Source organism: Dermacentor andersoni, chromosome 7 (assembly GCF_023375885.2).
Source record: "Dermacentor andersoni chromosome 7, qqDerAnde1_hic_scaffold, whole genome shotgun sequence".
Lineage (NCBI taxonomy): Eukaryota > Metazoa > Arthropoda > Arachnida > Ixodida > Ixodidae > Dermacentor > Dermacentor andersoni.
In genome coordinates this window covers 133,154,971-133,174,544 of record NC_092820.1, presented here as the reverse complement: position 1 = coordinate 133,174,544, position 19,574 = coordinate 133,154,971, and the positions used below count along the sequence as shown (strand labels likewise).

The 19,574-nt window shown below is 46.1% G+C and overlaps 1 long non-coding RNA gene across 1 annotated transcript in view; it reads left to right on the top strand.

The window, feature by feature from the left end:
• Nucleotides 1–1,977: 1,977 nt before the first annotated feature.
• The window catches only part of LOC129385359 (uncharacterized), a 57,693-nt gene continuing 40,096 nt past the window's right edge, over nt 1,978–19,574 (top strand). The window contains exons 1-2 of the long non-coding RNA XR_011895539.1: nt 1,978–2,104; nt 2,163–2,242. This is a non-coding gene — a long non-coding RNA (uncharacterized lncRNA). The remainder of the gene's footprint in view (nt 2,105–2,162; nt 2,243–19,574) is intronic.

Genomic DNA, 19,574 nt, shown 5'->3' with positions numbered 1-19,574 from the left:
TATCTGCAACAACCACGGTATATAACTACAAGCGGAAATGAAACACACTTTTTCCAGAAAATCATTGTCAGTTTAGCAGACATTAGTCAAAATTCCGTGCCTCTAAGGTAGTTTTTCTATCTGCAGTTGGGAATACCCCTCCATATTTAAGACACATTTTTGTACGTACAGCAGACGAAGTTGGGAAGAGTTGGGCGCTAAAATATGCGGCGTTATTTTTCTTGTGCTACCATGTTTCACACGCTAGAAAAAATTTTCAAAGCATGTACCGTGACAGGAATTATTTATTAGGAAAATTATCCTGGAAAATTACTCCGAACAAGGCAATGAAAAATCATCATTTCTTTAAAGCAACGCTTATGATGGTCAAGTTACGCTTCTCGAACACACACACATTCCTCTCCCCCAGGTAATGAGGCTTCCCACAATTATTTTCCCAAGTTCGTCACCTGGGCGTTGAGGGGCCTCGACCTGGGTTTAATGAGGGATCGCATGGTGGCGTTCCACAAAAGTACTATGCACTACCGCGAAAATATACAAACATACACTTCTGCGCATAAATCAGCAGAACTGCAACAGGTAACCTACAGAAAGTTGCAGACTGCCTACTTACCAAACCTTACAAGTACTCACTATTATATGCAGGCTCATTCTCTATTAAATGCAGAAGCTCCGACACCCCTAAGGTAGACTTGACGCATATATTGAGCAACTGCCCCAGACTAAACCCTAGGGCGAAACTCCCACTTAATACTACTTTGGACTGAGAGGTAGCGGTTTCCAGCTCAGAAACCGCAATCAACCTGCGGACCTTCAACGGGGCTTTGGAGATTGCGGAAAGTGAAGAGCTTACGGTAACCTCAAGCCGCCTGGCAGAAGAAATAACCCAATTTATTCGCAAGTTTTTAAATCTGACGAAAATAATGTTTTTCCTCCTCCACCTGAGACACACGCCGTGGAATGACATTAAAGCAAACACTATATATCTCCATCTTTCTTGTTTTGCTGATTTATCACAGCAATACTAATTTGAGATAAGTCGTATCAAACTAGGGCATCATATCTCACAATAGACGTGCGAATATTATAATAATTTATTTAATTAACTGAATACATCTTCATTCGGTTAGTTGATTGGATGTTTGAATAGAATATTCTAAAGCAGCTAATCTTGCTTGAATACGCTTCGAATAAACAACATCGACTTGCGACCACTCGCAGAACTATAAGCTAAAGTAGCTGCGTGTGTAATATTCTCGCGTGATTTATTGGGCTACACAAATCTAAAGCACAGCCAAAGCGGATGTACAAACGTGGGCACCGTATTGACCTCGCAACCATTGAGACACCAATTATCGTGTACCATAAATCTAGTAGTGTTCTCATTCGTTTAAGGGCTTGGTTTAATTAAGCGCATTCTATCTCTGTGCTTTCTGTGTGGCCAATATAAACCATGAAATCTAACTACAATGTCCACACGCACGACAAGTTCACATTTCTTTACGCTTTAAAGAGTGCGACTGGGACATTAAATTCGAATGTCACACAACTTTTACACAAATATCACTTTGAGAACGACTTCTATACAACTTATTCTTCACATTATGCATTGCCTCAATAATGCCATATTTGGCTGCGACAATGAAATCAAATATAACATATTATAAATTAAGCAACCGCGACATTTCCTTGTACATATTCTTGATAAATTTATTTACCTATTTATTGCCCACGGCAGAAACGTGACTTCACGAATGATGTGTTTCAGTAAACGGTGATACATATTACCAGCGTTGAGATAACGACTGCTCTCAGCCCTAAACCCGGTATACTGCAAGGAGTGCACATAATACGCAGTACCGTAACAACACCTTTTTTTTAAGTATGTTTTGTGGCGTGTATCGACACTTAACATTTCAGAATCACTTGAGCTTCGCTAATTCAGCCACGTTTTCTTGCAGTTATGGAACCAGACTGGTACTCAAGCATTGTGGGTTTATTATTCGAATCAGACTGATGGCCTAACCTGTCTAAAGGACGAGAAAATAAACATGACATTTTCTGATATATTTCTTAGGGAATCCTTTAAAAATGGCACTGTCACGTAAGTTTCAACGCTTTATAGTAGGCTTGACTGATACTAACAGTGGTTCGTCTTTCAGGCACACTGATGTCAATGAATGGTATTTCAATAGGGGCCCCTTAGGGACAACCGACAATTCAATGAAAATGATTAACGAGAGTAAGTGACGACATTCTCATTTTCCTTTAAAAAATCCATCTGGACATTACAGAATCTGTAATACGATACTATGTGATACAGCGCCACCACTAGACGCCTACCGCCAGTAGTAAAACTTCATTAGAAAAGTCCGTAAAATGACGCTTTCTTTTCATTGCGTCCTTCGTTTCGCGAAGTTATCTTTTGCGGGATCAGTCTGCTTCACTGCGAATAATTCATTGACAAATTTTCAAATGTTATTTTCTGCCGAATGCCAGAACCAGCAAATATACAACCTCTTTATGGTAACTGACAAAACTGTGGCAAAAACTGGTAATGGTAAGGGCCTTTGCATCTACCAAGTACAGGCAGTCGAGAAAGGGTGTGCTGAGGTGACGCATTAGGATTGGAAATGCCCTCCCAACCATTCTAGGTGATCCATACGATGACGGTACTGCTCTTTGCGCACTGGCGGGCAATTGTATAAATCCTCGAACCTCAGCGTGCGCGCGTTTATTGGATTCATGGTAGCCCTCGAGGCTGGTGTATTTCTATAGCATTTACACCTGTGACCACTCCTGAGTGGAATGAATAAACAGTAGATATGCTGATTTGACGGGTCCTGTTAAATACGGGCGTTAGCGCGCATCGGCGACAGTCTAGAGCGAGAAAAAGAACGGTGACATAGCCAGGTGGGTCTTTTACATTCAAAGTTTACCTCTTCATTTTATGCCTCGATTAACACATACCTATAAACAGAACGCATTTTACAAAGATAAATCCTAGTGCGCCTTTCGCGCCATCGATGGCCTTACAGAAACAAAGACCCCCTAGGGGGCCTGCCGAAAGAGCGGGTGGTAGCCCAGTGACCACCTACTGCAGGCGAGAGGGTCGAGGTGAACGGAAGAACCTTGCACTTAGAGGAATAATGCACTATAGACCGTAGACTGCTGCGGTGGCGCATCTGCTATGATTGAACAGATGACCACGCCTCCATTAATCAATCAATCAATCAATCAATCAATCAATCAATCAATCAATCAATCAATCAATCAATCAATCAATCAATCAATCAATCAATCAATCAATCAATCAATCAATCAATCAGATCACGTATTACTACTAGACATTATAATTACAAAGAAAATGCAATACTGAAGGAGGTCCCAAAGTAAGAAGGTCATAGGGACCTACTGTGATAACACGTGTAAAATATAGGATATAGGATTAGCAACGAAGGCAAGAACAGCATGAAAATACAGTCAACATATTGTTACGTGTGGAAAGACACAGACGAGAGATGCTATTTACACGCTATTTACACTGGAGCCAGGCAGCCAGGCTGACACTCGCTCGTGCCGAGAGCACCGACCAGCTTCTTCGTCGTTCTCGCGGCTGCTCGTCTCTCGCGGAATCATATCGTAATATTACCCCCCCCCCCCCCCCCCCCCCCCGGCGGCAAAAGCACCGTCATGGTGCTGTTAAAAATCCAAGGGGCATGGAGAGTTGTAGGGCTTGAGTCGGGCAACGTGGACAATGTCACTGGTTGTCACAGCGGAGGACGTCGTGGGCGTGGCTAGAACGATTTCATAGGTGACATCGGTCACTTTGCGTATCACGCGATATGGGCCTGTGTAACAGAAAAGCAGTTTTTCACAAAGGCCGACTTTACGCGATGGGGACCAAAGCAACACGAGGGCTCCGGGCACAAAATGGACATCACGGTGACGGAGGTCGTAGCGTTGTTTCTGCTTGTCTTGAGACACTTGTAGACGAGTGCGCGCAAGTTGGCGAGCATGGTCAGCATGGGCGATTGCATCACGGGCATAATCGCTAGTTGAAGCTGTGGCGGACGGAAGCACAGTGTCCAGTGGTAGCGTCGGTTCGCGGCCATACAAGTGGTAAAACGGGGAAAAGCCAGCAGTTTCGAGACGGGCAGAGTTATATGCAAAGGTAATGTAAGGTAGAGCCAGGTCCCAGTCACGGTGGTCGTCTGAAACGTATTTGGATAGCATGTCTGTAAGGGTGCGGTTCAAACGCTCAGTGAGGCCGTTCGTTTGGGGGTGGTAGGAGGTGGTAAATTTATGCTGTATTGAGCAGGCACACATGATGTCGTCAGTGACTTTGGCCAAAAAGGTGCGGCCGCGGTCTGTAAGCAATTGACGCGGAGCACCATGCATCAATATAATATCATGTAGCAGGAAGTCCGCAACACCAGTTGCACAACTGGTCGGAAGAGCACAGGTTACGGCGGAGCGGGTCGCGTAGTCCACCACGACCGCAACCCATTTGTTTCCTGATGTAGATTCCGGAAATGGGCCTAGAAGGTCCAAGCCGACACGATGGAAGGGCTCGGCAGGGATGTCGAGCGGCTGCAGGTAACCAGTGGGGAGCTGGGAAGGCTTCTTGCGTCGTTGGCAAAGTTCACAAGCGGCGACGTAACGTCGTACGGAACGGGCAAGGCCCGGCCAGAAAAAACGGCGACGTACACGGTCATAGGTTCGAGATACGCCGAGGTGTCCTGCCGTTGGTGCGTCGTGAAGCTATTCTAGAACGGTGGAGCGGAGGTGTTTAGGCACTACAAGCAGGAACTCAGAGCCGTCTGGATGAAGGTTACGACGGTACAGAGTACCGTCGCGGACGACGAAGAGGCGTAGAGTACCATCGGCCGGAGAGTGTTCAAAACGGTCGATGAGTGCTCTGATGTAGGCGTCACGGCGTTGCTCGTCGGCGAAATGAAGCAGCTGGGATACCGAGAATACGCAAGAAGCACTGGCAATATTGGATGAGTCAGAGTCGTCAACAGGGTAACGCGACAAACTGTCAGCTTCTTGGTGCAGGCGGCCAGACTTGTACACCACGGAATATGAAAATTCCTGTAGCCTCAAAGCCCATCGACCAAGCCGGCCTGTAGGATCTTTTAGCGATGAGAGCCAGCAAAGAGCATGATGGTCAGTGACTACGGAAAAAGGGCGACCGTAAAGGTAAGGACGGAACTTTGCAACCGCCCAGACAACAGCAAGGCATTCGCGTTCCGTAATGGAATAGTTGCGCTCCTATGGTGCTAGGAGGCGGCTCGCATAAGCAATAACGTGATCCTTGCCACGCTGACGCTGGGCTAAGACGGCACCTACGCCATGACCGCTGGCATCTGTACGTAATTCTGTAGGGGCATCAGGGTCGAAGTGGGCGAGAATGGGTGGTGAGGTTAGAAGAGTGACGAGACGAGAGAAGGCGGTGGCTTCTGCAGTACCCCACGAGAATTGTACGCCTTTCTTCAAAAGATTAGTTAGGGGCCTAGCAATTGTCGCAAAATCTGGAACAAAACGACGAAAGTACGAGCACAGCCCTACAAAACTTCGAACGTCTGCGGCTGTCTTCGGAACCGGAAACTCTCGGACAGCGCGAGTTTTGTCGGGGTCAGGCTGTACTCCGGAAGCGTCAACTAGATGGCCCAGAAGAGTAATTTGTCGGTGGCCAAAGCGACATTTCGCTGAGTTAAGTTGCAGCTTCGCCTTTCGAAATACATCAAGTATAGTTGTGAGACGCTCAAGGTGAGTGTCGAACGTTGGCGAGAAGATGATGACGTCGTCGAGGTAGCAGAGGCATGTGGACCATTTGAAACCTTGGAGCAAGGAGTCCATCATACGCTCAAAGGTGGCAGGGGCGTTGCATAATCCAAACGGCATTACTTTAAATTGGTATAGGCCATCAGGTGTGATGAACGCGGTTTTTTCTTTGTCCATATCGTCAACAGCAATCTGCCAATATCCCGAACGAAGATCAATAGACGAGAAATATCTGGAACCGTGCAGGCAATCAAGGGCGTCGTGTATACGTGGGAGCGGGTAGACGTCCTTTTTTGTAATGCTGTTCAGGTGACGGTAATCAACACAGAAGCGCCACGTGCCGTCCTTCTTCTTAACCAACACCACAGGTGACGCCCAGGGACTCGATGAAGGCTCAATGATGTTTTTATCGAGCATTTTGTTCACTTCATCTTGAATTACTCGGCGTTCCGACACAGAAACTCGATACAGTCGTCGGTGAATAGGCACAGCATCGCCAGTAAGAATGCGATGCTTGACCGCGAGCGTCTGGCCTAAAGGGCGATCGTCAAAGTCGAAAATATCGCGGTAGGACGATAATACTTCGCAAAGGTCTTCAGCCTGCGTAGAGGACAGGTCCGTCGCAACCATTTTCTTTATGTTGGGATCGACGCCCGAGGCTGGCGCGATGGGCATGCTAAGGTCGCGAGAACCATCGGTCGATAACGCTGCCACGTATTGGTCGCCGAGACAATCAATGGTGGCAAGGCAAATACCTTGCGGTAGAATTTGCTTTGCCAATCCAAAGTTACTGACAGGCATGCGAGTGTGGTTCGCAGTAATAGTAACTATACTGTGAGGCACGGTGACGTCATACTGTATTGGGATGTCGGGCAGAGGAGTGACGAGGTACTCGCCATCAGGAACTGGTGGGAAAGACAACAGTTCAATGTAGGCTATGGACTTTGGCGGCAGGCGAAGAAAGCCGGTGGAGCGTAAGCGGCAGTGGGGTGCGTCAGAAGGTTCTGCGAGCATCGGCAACTCGAGGCGAAGGGTACTGAAAGAGCAGTCAATTAGGGCAGAATGGGCGGAGAGAAAATCGAGGCCGAGAATAAGGTCGTGGGGGCAATGAGCAATTACAGTGAAGAGTACAGGAGTGTGGCGGCCGGCGATGCTGACACGTGAAGTACACATGCCGATGATAGGCACAGTACCGCCATCCGCAACGCGGACGACGCGTGCCGACGCTGGGGTGAGGAGCTTGTTCAGTCGTCGTCGGAAGGCAGCACTCATAATAGAAAGATGTGCTCCTGTATCGATGAGTGCCGTGACAGGATAGCCGTCAACGTCAACGTCAAGAAGGTTTCGGTTAGTAGGTAACGTGAGCAGAGGATTTGAGGGCAGGGTCGACAACGCAGCTTCACCTCCAGAAGCTGCAGTGCCTAGTTTTCCGGCTGGGTGCGGGAGGCGATAGGCGGCGAAGAAAAGCGGCGGGGTTGGGGCGAACGAGACTGGTGGCGTCGAGGTGAGGGCGAGCGGCTGTAGTGAAGGTTCGATGCACGGACATCAGCAGTAGTAGGTTCATGGCGGGTGGCATAGGGTACAGAAGGTCCAAAGGTGCGGGAATAAGTGGGGGCGTCAGTCCGAGGAGGTGGTGGCCATCGGTTCCGGCAGTGACGGGCGACGTGGCCGATACGACAGCAGTGGAAGCAGATCGGCCTGTCATCAGGTGTACGCCATTCGGACGGGTTGCGGCGAGATGTGGCAGAAAAGGACTGCCGGAGACGAGGAGGGTCGCTAGATAACTGGGGAACGCTGGTTTGAGACGTGGAACACACGGTGTTCAGACCCATGTTTTCAAATTCCTGTCTGACGACAGCCTGAATCATCGCAATGGTGGTTGCTGGCGGATCGGGATGCGGCGTGGAGAAGGCTGGCAAAGAGGCGGCCTCGAGTTCGCGGCGAACAATGCGGGTGACGTCGTCACAGGTGGTGGTCTGACGTGGTCGAAACCTCACATGCCGCACCTGAAATGTTACGTGTGGAAAGATATGTTACGTGTGGAAAGACACAGACGAGAGATGCTATTTATAGGCTATTTCCACTGGAGCCAGGCAGCCAGGCTGACACTCGCTCGTGCCGAGGGCACCGACAAACTTCTTCGTCGTTCTCGCGGCTGCTCGTCTCTCGCGGAATCATATCGTAATAATATCATACGTAATTAATGAAATATCTGGTATTTGAAGATTACACAGTAATGAGCAAGAATAATCCCATATTGAAATAGACATGAAGGTATGAACATTACTGTAATTGAATAGGAGTATAATGATTATGTAACAATAGTGCGCAATCCAACAATGCAACAAAATTAATTTACAAATGGCTAATAATTTATGAACATGAAACGAGAAAAACAATAAAACATGGCTACACAGTAATGAATGTATACACACACGCACACATTCATACACATATACACACATATATACATTTATACATACATAAGCATACATATAGACATATAAACATATATACATAATATCATAAATTCATAAATTATAATCAGTTAAGGTATGTTGTTAGTAAGAACTGTTTTAGAAGCTGCCGGAAATTTGTGGTAAGGAACATGATTTAATATTTGATGGAAGTGAATTCCAAAACGAAATTGCAGTAAAGATTGGCGTCATTTAACCGTGGTTGGTGTTGACTTTAGGAAGCAAGAGAATATAATTGTCAGAAAACCGCGTGCTATTTGTATTGAAAAGATGCGTTTGGGGAAGATAACTCTGTTGGAATGTCACTGTTTCTACTTCTATACAATATAAGACCTAGTTTGTGTTGAAATGTGCAGGTTAAGGGTAGAATTTCAAGAGTGCGAAAAATGGGTGCTGTTGATGCGGTGTACGAACTGTGGGTAATTATGCGGACCGCCTGCTTCTAAAGGTGAATGAGAGATGTCAAGTGTGCGGGATATGTGTTGCCCCACGATTAAATGCAGTAAGGTGACTGATAATGAAAGGGTAGCAAAGCCATTTTAGAATATGTTGCTGAAAACAGTGTCTTGTTCGAATGAGCACGTGGATGCCAAAAGCAAACTTCTTAGTGACAGAGCTTACGTAAATGTTACACTTAAGTTGGGGGTCTAATGTAACACCAAGACAAGTTATAAAATTAGATGGGGTAATGAAATAGTTATCAATGTATTGTTCAGGGGTTCTTGTAGGCGTTTTTGGGGACGAGGGAAATAACATAAACTTTGTTTTAACAGTGTTTACGTTATTAAGGTATGTTTACACCAAGAAACAAGCTTCGTGACATCGGCGTTTAATTTCTTAGTAGACTGTTAATGTTTTTATCGCTAGTGAATATCGTTGTATCATCAGCATAGAGGATGCACTCAGAAGAGCTAAGCGATGATGGGAAGTCATTAATATAAAAGAGGAATAACAGAGCACCCAAAATTGATCCTTGTGGAACGCCCTTGTTGGTTGTAATTGGCGTGGATATAACGCTTCCATATCTAACAATCTGGGTTGTGTTAGTAAAGTAGCTTTGCAAAAGAGCTAAAGCAGGCAACAACAATTTCCAAATGATTCAAGCTTAGCATACAAAATAAAGTGGTTAATACTGTAGAAAGCATCAAATAAATAAACAAATGCCGCCCCCGCTCATACCCATCGTCGATGCTGTCATTTAGATTCATTAGCGCTAATTCGGTTGATAAGTTAGCGCGAAAATCAAACTGCTTAGGTATCAAAAGTTAAATTTTGTTAGGTAGTTAGGCGATTACCAAGGAGCTACTCAATTACTTTACTAAAAATGGGAGTATCGTTATTGGGCGATAATTAGACAGGATATTTCGATCACCATTTTTAAATACGGGAGCTACTTTTCCTTGTTTGAGACTTGTTGGAAGAATGCCGGTACGAAGTGCAGTGTTAATAATATCAGAGAGGGCAAAAGATAACTCACGAGCAACAAGTTTGATCTTATATGGATGAACTTAATCTAGGCCACAGCCTGTGACGTTTAGACCTGATATAGTGCGATGAACTTCATTTGCCGAAGTGGGTTTCAAGAAAAAGGAGTGAGGCAAGCGGGACAACTTAGGCAAGTTAGTGACACCGGCTGCAGAGCTCTTGAAAAATGATACATTAAATAAATTGTCGACATCGATAGGATTAGTTAGACTGCTGGTGCCGTCTTTAAACACTTTCACACGCGTATCCTGTTGATTAAGATTTAAAAATTCTTTAATTACGTTCCAATTATGTGTCCAGTCATTCCCATTTTCGAGCACTTTATTTTGATAGTAGGTTCTTTTAGCCTGTTTAGGTAAAACGGTGAGAGTTTGTGAATGCAATTTGAATCGAGCCCTAAGGGCGAGATTAAATGCCTGGAGTTGTAAGTCATCGTAAGATAATGATGGGGAATGGTAAATTGAACCAATGATAGTTGTTTTGTTAGTTGGCAGAAAGGGATTGTCAAATTCAAGCCAAACTGATTCGCATTTGGCCATGAAAAATGAGATATCTGCACGCAATTTTTATGATACTGTGTTAGAAATAAAATTCCTGTTCCACCGTGGCAATCAGCGAGAAGATGAAAAAAAGCTATATGATAGCCCGGCATGGAAAACAAGGTGTCTTCAGCTGCAGATAGCCATATTTCCTATAGACATATGAGCGAAAAGTGGTGATTGGTTAATCTAAGAAAGTTAACCATATCATCACAATATTTGGGTAAGCTTCGGACGTTAAAATGTATGATAGTCTGAGAAGTGGACGAATACCTAAGTAGTTGCTTCAGCTCATGAACATTGTGACGCCATGGTGGTTCGCAGTCACCAAGACGGAGAGTGCCAAGACAGAGAGTGCTCTCGGCCTCATTCGGAAGCTCGCCAACGGGCACCGGAGAACCAATCCGCATTATACATGCTTTTTTTGCTCTTCCGCCTTCCAAACTCAGCGGCCATGCATAATTGGCATGTTGCAGAGAGGAACAAGTTCAATTGCCTCATCAGAAAGGTCTTTAAGCTTGCCCCGGCATACCTCTAAGCACTCAAACCAAAAACCTGCTCACGCTCGGAGTCCACAACATGCTCGAAGAAACAAACGAGGCGGAAGAGCGCTCCCAACTGTTCAGGCAATCCAGCAACCCGGCGGGCCTCAAGATAGTTGCTAGGAAGTTGCTTCAGCTCATGAACAGTGTGACGTCATCGTGGTTCGCAGTCATCCAGGCACAAGAATAGTGCTTTTCAGGGAAACATGGCTAGATCATCGACTCCAAAGATGCGGTACACCCGACTGCCTGTACACTTTCTTGCTCTGATACGGCAGTTCTCGACCCAAAAAAAACTTCCACTGCTTTTTTCCTTTTAAGAGCCGATGCTTCAGCAAACAGCCGCTTGCTCTCCGAATTCAGTTGATCGTTGACAAATATGGGCTTATCCAGCCCCTTCTGGATTTACCTTCCGGACAGTGGGGGACGTGGTGTGAAAATCCACAAACCGTTTTTTTTTCTGCCTTTCTGGGTGAAATAATATTCTTCCTTTATAGTATGCTCTCCAAGGAATGCGGATACGAAACTGTAGAGCTGGTAATACCATATAAAGCGCCTCATTTTTTTCCAAGTCCGCGCGTGTGCGCCTTCCAATGAAAGAATACCCAACTATGCCTAATACTTTTTCTTTCATTTTCCTGTAACAGCACATAGCTCGAAAGTCTGCGCTTATATACTAGGAATATTTGGAAATTATTGTTTTCAGTGTCATCATATGTGTATTCGTTGTTTTCACTGCTTCACGCAACAATCACCTTTTTATAGCGTTAGCATTCTTTGGCTGCTTCGCGCCCTTTCACGAGGCTATGTGCTATAATTGTTTGTATCTGTCTATCTAAGTACTAATGTATCTACGTATGTCCATGTCAAACCGATTTCTCTGTTACCTGAGTCACCGGGACGTACGTGGTCGAATGGTTACGCATTGGTCTGCTTTGTTGAGGCATCAGAGTTCAAAGCCAACGATCGGACCAGCTTGTGTCGCTGAGTATATGCTGTGTACATACGTGTCGGCCATCAACAAACATCTTTCACGCGCACATGGGTTACAGTATTTGCAGGACTCACTAGGCACTGCTTTGTGAAGTTTTTTTGATGCCGACTTGAAACACTGGGTATGTGCCAGTCGATCGGCACTGGTCTTCAATGAACCTCTTTGATGCCAACTTGCGTCGCTGGGAATGCGCCAGTGGGTGTCTAATGCACTTTAGTGAATCTCTTTGTTACCAACTTTGGTATCTGGGTACGTGCCACTGGGAATGTGCCATTCTAAAATGACAAGAAAGAACGGTTAAATTTCCCCGGTGCCGACTGGAGTCAAACCCAAGTCATACGGGCTCTTCTTCAACTACAGCCACCGGATGCTTCTGCAAACGGTGCCACAAATATATTTGATATGTATTTCATTCGAATACACTAGAATGAACGCATTTCACGCTAACGCTTTAGCAAGCTGCGCCATCAATGCACTTGGGGCCCCATTACGTGAAACTGTTCCAATTAGTTTGCATTCCAACCTCCTGACGTCAAATTTATGTAACAACCGACATAAGCATTGCGCGATGACCCACAGCGTTGTCTCAATAGCCTAATCAAACCTTTCCTCATTTATATAAAGCCATCTTTGTTTGCTTTCAAAATGAATGGCATTGCCTACAATGAGCAGTTTTTCTTATCTAATTCGCTGACAAGAGGCAAGGAGCACGCTGAAGTGGAGATGAATTCGATGGGACCGAGCCAGGGCAGTGGAAATAGATAACCGGATGAAGAGGGTGTTGCCGGCGTCAGCGATCGTTCCGCTTCCGCTTACTTAGCTTGAAATGGCTGGTCGAAAACTGTGCGGCCGTGCAAGGGAACGAAAAGGATGTCGCTAAAACGGGTGCTCAGCAAGGAAGACTTGGCAGAGCGATGTCGCATACGTGCCTAAAGTACGTTTACCTAGGTCAATTATCCACAGCGCTCCCTGATCATGAGAAAGAAATTTAGAGAAGAATAAAAATAGGTTGGAGCGCATTCAGTAGACATTGTCAGACACTATTATAACTGGAAGCTTACCCTTATCAGTAAACATAAAGGTGCACAATCAATGCATTCTACCGCTGCTGATATATGGAGAAGAAATTTGGAGGCTGACAGAAAAGCTCGAAAACAAGTTAGGAACCGCGCAAACAGTCATAGAATGTTAGGCGAAACGTTAAGGGACAGGAAGAGAGCGGTGTCGTTCAGAGAGCAAACAGGGATAACTGATATTCTAATTGCAATAACAGAAAAAAATACAGCTGGGCAGGTCATGTAATGCGTAGGTTGGATAAGCGGCGGACGCTTATGGTTACAGAAAGCGGGCCAAGAGAAGGGAAGCGCAGTAGACGACGGCATAAATCAAAGTGGGGTGAGGAAATTTAACAAATTCGCAGGCGCTAGCTGGAGTCGGTTGGAGCAGGACAGGGGTAATTGCAGACCTCAGGTAGCGGCCTTCGTCCTGACGTGGACAAAAATAGACAGATGCTATATATGTATTGCTTTTGCCGCTCTCTCTGCTATTCATATATTGGCGTACAGGACAATGAATTCTCTATAAATCAATGACGGAATTAAGTTCTCCATCCGAATCGCACTGGTGGTAGCAATGTTTTGTAACGCATTACTTGTTTAGCACAAAACTCGAATATCAACAACACCTTTTCAATTATGTGCTTGCCACGCTACATTAAATATATTTACACGGCAGACGTTCTCGGACAAACATAGTGACGGCATCTAACCGATCAGATCCGGTCGGATAATGCTTTAATGTACCGCGCCATACATTGGTTCATATGTACATGTCTTAACCTTGATAGTATGTAAAAGTCCAGTCTGCATTTGGGGCGACTCATGCTTTACCTTGCACAGAAGGCTCATGGCTGCGTTCGAAAATCATCGTATGTCATTGTGTTGCGTCACAGCTGGGTGCGTCACCTTTCTTGGGCGCGGTTCTCTAAACCCTGTAAACGGTGCATATTAACGGTTTCTTTTAAAGCCAAGCTCTCTCTGCCTGCGATCCCGTTGCTTCGCCTGGGTTGGAAGGTCGGTCGACGCTTTTGGAGTCGCGATTCGTACATCGTCTTCTCGAGTCAGGCCTGATGGTCTAACCTTTAAACCAAAAACACTCGTTGTCTTATCTCCTGACATCACCAAATAGCTCTTCCAGATGGCTGCTGCATGTTCATTATGATGATGACTTTCATGCTATGCCACATGGGTACCATAGAAGGAGGATCGCCCAAGAAGTGTACCTGCCAACTGCCACTGTAGGAAAAACAATATCATTATAAACACGTGGACATGCTGTGGCCGATCGGCCGTTGTTTTGTCACACTGAATGAAAATTATAGTGATCAACATTTGGCGATCATATGAAAGACGTAGTTGGTAGTGTCTTGAAGGTGATCTGAGATGAGTACAGTCTACAGCTGCGCCGAAAGTAGATAGGTTCGTGCGCGCTGTGTTCTCGCCAATTAGTTGGCGTTAAAGCGACAGGTAGAACGAATGTCAATTCCTCGCTGCTCCTGCCGCTATTCCTCACTACAGCCTTGCGACGTCGAGTGTGCGCTTTCATCCAGTGAAAGGTGTTCATTTTTGCTTCTACGCGCATAAGGATATGCTTGATAATTTTGTTAGTAAGCGGACGTTTACAAGTTTATACCGCTGATAAGACTGCTCTCCTTACTTCGTGTAGCGGTCTACTAATTTGCAATCGCAATTGATGCCTCGCGTTTCTGGAGAAACTGCGGCTTTTCTGGTATAGCTGTCTGGTGATTGCCTATCGCTATCGAAGTTTCGCCCGAAAGGCGAAGCGTCAATTTGTCAATTTGTAACTTTTCTTTTCTTTCTGTTATTAGTATGGAAAGAACGACATTTAGATTTTTTTGTTTTAAACTAGAGGTGGTTGCGGTAGTGATGCTGCTACAGGCGGGCTTAGCCTGGCAGACCTGACTAACCAGGTCTAAGGTTCGCACTTAACTGGCTCTCAGCCAGCTTGTTTTCATTCAGGTACGGCCTATCACTTCAACAAGAACTAAACGGCAAGAGCACAGTACACACGAAGTTGTCAGTACTTGGCGTGATCTGGTCCCGTCGCCGGTGGGTTTCAAATAGGACCCGCGTGACCGCGACATACACAGCCGCCGTCAAAGTATCGTTTCTCAAATTTGGTAATGGTTCGACGCGGATGGATCAGGTGCTAAAGAACGATAACGACTTGTAATGATGGGACCGTCATCAGCGCACTAGGCACCGCACCTGCAGTAGTTGCTGGCGTCATCAATTCACCTTGCACCGCCGTTCGCAGCGGTTCGTGTCGTCGCAGCGCTGTCTTTTATACTTGTCGGATTGAGCTCCATAAGAATGATAATGACACCAGGCTGCGTGAAGTTGAGCAAGTGGAACAATGTATACGCATACTTAGACAAGTCTGAGATGAGGTTCCAGTTGTTTACTGTTGCTTTGCCTGAGCGTCTTTTTCCTCGCGAAATATTCCACCATGTGTTGGTCAGTCCTCTGTACCAGAGAAATGTTAGAAGAATGCGTCACACTTCCACTCCTACTGTTTTGACGTTGTTGTGGTGAACGGGCAAGTGTGGCTGCGCCAGCCGGCGCTGTAGCCGATGCCCGGAAAAGAAAGCTGCTAAATGAGGATGCGTAGGGATTTGCCCTCAATATTTAGCCTTAACAACACACGGATGATTTGTGAACAAGCTATCAATTGAACGCGCTTTCTTTATTTTTGCCGTTCAACTTCACTCTTATACCATGCCGTGAGTTAAATGCGCTGTGAGTTCGGTTGCACCCTTAACTTAGCGTAAAAAGTTTTCGTCTAGGAGACTGTGTACGGACAGCGCAGCTGAGTGAACTCCGCCCCTAAATTTTTTCCTCGTTAGTCTGGAGCCCATATGCGATCTGCGTACTTGCTCTGAAGCGGCCAAAATATTTGACGGAGTCTTGCAGCGCACGCGTACGCTTGCCTGAGGTTCTGTATATTATGTGAGATAAAATGATGCTGAATTTCGAATTTCTATTTCTAATGTATTCATGTGTGGTTTCCCACCTAATACACTAAGAAATGTAAGGTTTGTGGTTCAAAGTTTGTTTATTAGGCTTGTACTCTGGTTGAGCGAGGTTCGGTTCCCATCGAAAATAATTTTTTTTAAGAATGAGATTTAATCTACTTGGTAAGAACCCGACAGAAATGACCAACTAACCAGTCGACGCAGGAGAAACCATGAGATAGTCAGCGAAAGAAGCTTAGCTTTCATATTATCGCTAAACTCTAGGTTACGGTGGCAGCACGATGTGGCGCGCATCATACATCACTCCAGTGAATAAAAAAAGGTTCACTACAAGAACAGATGATTGGCCGCAAGGGGGCCAACTCAGCGAACTTGTTCCACATGAGCTCCCGATTTAGATTGAACTTTCTGTGGGCTGCCACCTCGAAACGCAAGAACGTCTGCATCATTCGACACAGCTCGAGAAGCGGCATTCAGAGAGACCATCCGCACCGCCCTGAGTTCATTTTTCACAGATTTACACACTCTAACAGTATCAAGGTGGCGGCCGTCCAGCTAAGCCTACGGAGGATGGCCAAGTGTTGCTCCCCCGAGGACACGCGCCTCCTGCCCGTGCCCGAGCTTCGTGATAGAGCTTCTCACCTCGTGAACCGCCTGTCCACCGCGTAGCAGCCCTTTGAAGGCGAGGTACGCTTCATTTCTTACTCAAGATGGAGCATCCAGTGGAGTGGGATAATATCGCATCGGAAGAGGTTACTCACGATCCAGGTTGGCAGTCCACGGGGGCCTAAAGAGTTCGCGCCAGAACGCTCACGGCTGACACTAATGGGCCATCGCCACAGCCGGGAATACGCCGCGGCAAATCAAGTAGTGCTGTGCTAAAATCCAAGGTGCTACGTGTGGGAAGGAAGCCCTGACTTGAGATAATGTCAAGATTGTGATCAGTATTGGGATGAATCATGTAACCGCGCAAACGACAACGGACGAGGAAAGAAACACGCAGGACAGGCGCGGATTTCCTGTGTGTTTCTTTCTTCGTCCGTTGTCATTTCCGTGGTTACACAATGCATTTCAATATCGACCACCAACTAGCCCGCCTCTCCCTGTTAAATTGTGATCAGGCCATGATGTGGACTCAATATCTCCAAGATTGGCGCTGTTACGGTGGCTGACGCAATACTCGCCGCCGCTGGCATCAGTCAGGAAGATCTATGCCAAGATACTCTATGCGCAATTCTACTGCAAAATATTGTGGTCGCCATTACTCCCAAGTGCGGGAATGAGAGTGGCTACGTCCGATGAAGGACATACTCCTCTTGGTCAAGATATATGAGCTCCGTGCCTACGAGACGGCCCCGCAGTCCATGTGCAAGGGGGTGATCCGTAACATCGCCCTTCAAGAAGGGCCTGACGTCATCGATGCCATAATTGTCAACATCAATATTCCGCTTGCCTTAGCAGCGAAGAGAATAGCCGAAAGCAGCACGGTCATCGTCCCGTTCGACGGGCATCGTCAGGTATCGTCAGCTAACTTTGTCAGCCATGGACCGCTACACATGCAGTGCTCGTTCTACCGCAAGCAAATCGACGTGTGCTATACGTGCGGCCGCCTCGGAAATCGCGCCGGCGTGTGCCCCACTCCAGGTGACACGATTTGCCGTGGATGTGGTGCCCCTAGTCCCGATGAGCAGCATCACCATCTTCTTCAACATCATCAGCGTGGTTACGCCCAATGCAGGGCAAAAGCCTCTCCCATACATCTCCAACTACCGCGGTCGTGTACTAATTGTGGCCATGTTGTCCCTGCAAACTTCTTAATCTCATCCGCCCACCTAACTTTCTGCCTCCGCCTGCTACGCTTGCCTTCCCTTGGAATCCAGCCTGTAACCATTAATGACCATCGGTTATCTTCCCTCCTCATTACATGTCCTGCCGATGCCCATTTCTTTGTCTTGATTTGAACAAAGATGTCATTAACACGCGCTTGCTCCCTCACCCAATCTGCTCTTTTCTTATCCCTTAACGTTACACGCATCATTCTTCTTTCCATAGCTCATTGCGTCGTCATCAATTTAAGTAGAGCCCTTGTCATAAGCGTCCAGGTTTCTGCTCCGTGCGTGAGTACTGGTAAGACACAGCTGTTATACAGTTTTCTCTTGAGGGATAATGGCCACCTGCTGTTCATGATCTGATAATGCCTGCCAAACGCATCCCAGCCCATTCTTAATCTCTGATTATTTCAGCCTCATGATCCGGATCCGCGGTAACTACATGCCCTAAATAGTTGTATTCCCTTAGCACTTCCAGTGCTTGGCTACCTATCGTAAACTGCCGTTCTCTACCGAGACTGTTAAACATTACTTTAGTTTTCTACAGATTCATTTCTAGATGCACCCTTCGTCTTTGCTTCTCCACTTCAGTGAGCATGCATTGCAAGTGGTCCCCTTAGTTACTAAGCAAGGTAATTTCATCAGCGAATCGCAAGTTAGTAAGGTCTTCTCCATTAACTCTTATCCCCAATTCTTCCCGATCCAGGTCTCTGAATACCTCCTTTAAACACGCAACGAATAGCATTGGAGAGATCTTATCTCCCTGCCAGACGCTTTTCTTTATTGGGATTTTTTCTTTCTTTCTTTGTGGAGGGCTACGGTGGCTTTGGCGCCATTATAGATATCTATTAGTATTTCTACATACGGCTAGTTCACACCCTGATTCCGTAATGCTTCCATGACTGCTGAGGTTTCGACTGAGTCAAATGCTTTCTCTTAATCATGGATAGCTATATATGAGGGTTGGTAATACTCTACACATTTCTCTTTCACCTGATTGATAGTGTGAATATGGTCTATTGTTGAGTAGCCTTTACGGAATCCTGCCTCGTCCTTTGGTTTACAGAAGTCTAAGGTATTCCTGATTGTATTTGAAATTACCTTTGTAAATACTTTGTAGGCAGCAGACAGTAAGCTGATCAGTCTATAAATTTTCAAGTTTTTAGCGTCCCCTTACTTATATATTAGGATTATGTTAGCATTATTCCAAGATTCCTGTACGATCAAGGTCATGAGGCCTTGCGGATACACGGTGTCCTGTTTTTCTACAACAATCTAGCCACAATCCTTCAACAGATCTGCTGTTAGCTGATCCTCCCCAGCTGCCTTCCTCCTTCGCATAACTCCCAAGGCTTTCTTTACTTCTTCCAGCGTTACTCCCTTCTTCTTTGACGTCCTCTTCTTTCTCAAGGTCTAATCTGCCCCTGGTCCGGATGGTGACACTAACAGGATGCTCAGCAATCTCGATGATGAGTCGATCGACTTCCCCAATGAAAGGATTAATGAAGTCAGGGGCAGTGGAGAGATCCACAACGGAAGATGGCCTGCAGGGTACTCATCCCCAAACCCGGTAAAGCACCTGGAATCGACAATCTAAGACGAATGTTTCTGACGTCAGGTGTCGCTAAGGTCGCAGAACATGCCCTGCTCAACCGGCTGAAGGTGCAGATCGAGACCAATGACATCCACACCCACAATATGATTGGTTTCAGAGGCGGCCTTTTCAGACATGATGTCATGAAGCTGATAAAGCACCAGATCATCGACCAGAGTACGGGAGATACCTAAGCCATCCTTGGATTAGACCTGAAGAAGGCCTTCGGCAAAATCTCACACGAATTCATGCTACAGTCTATGGCCGGCC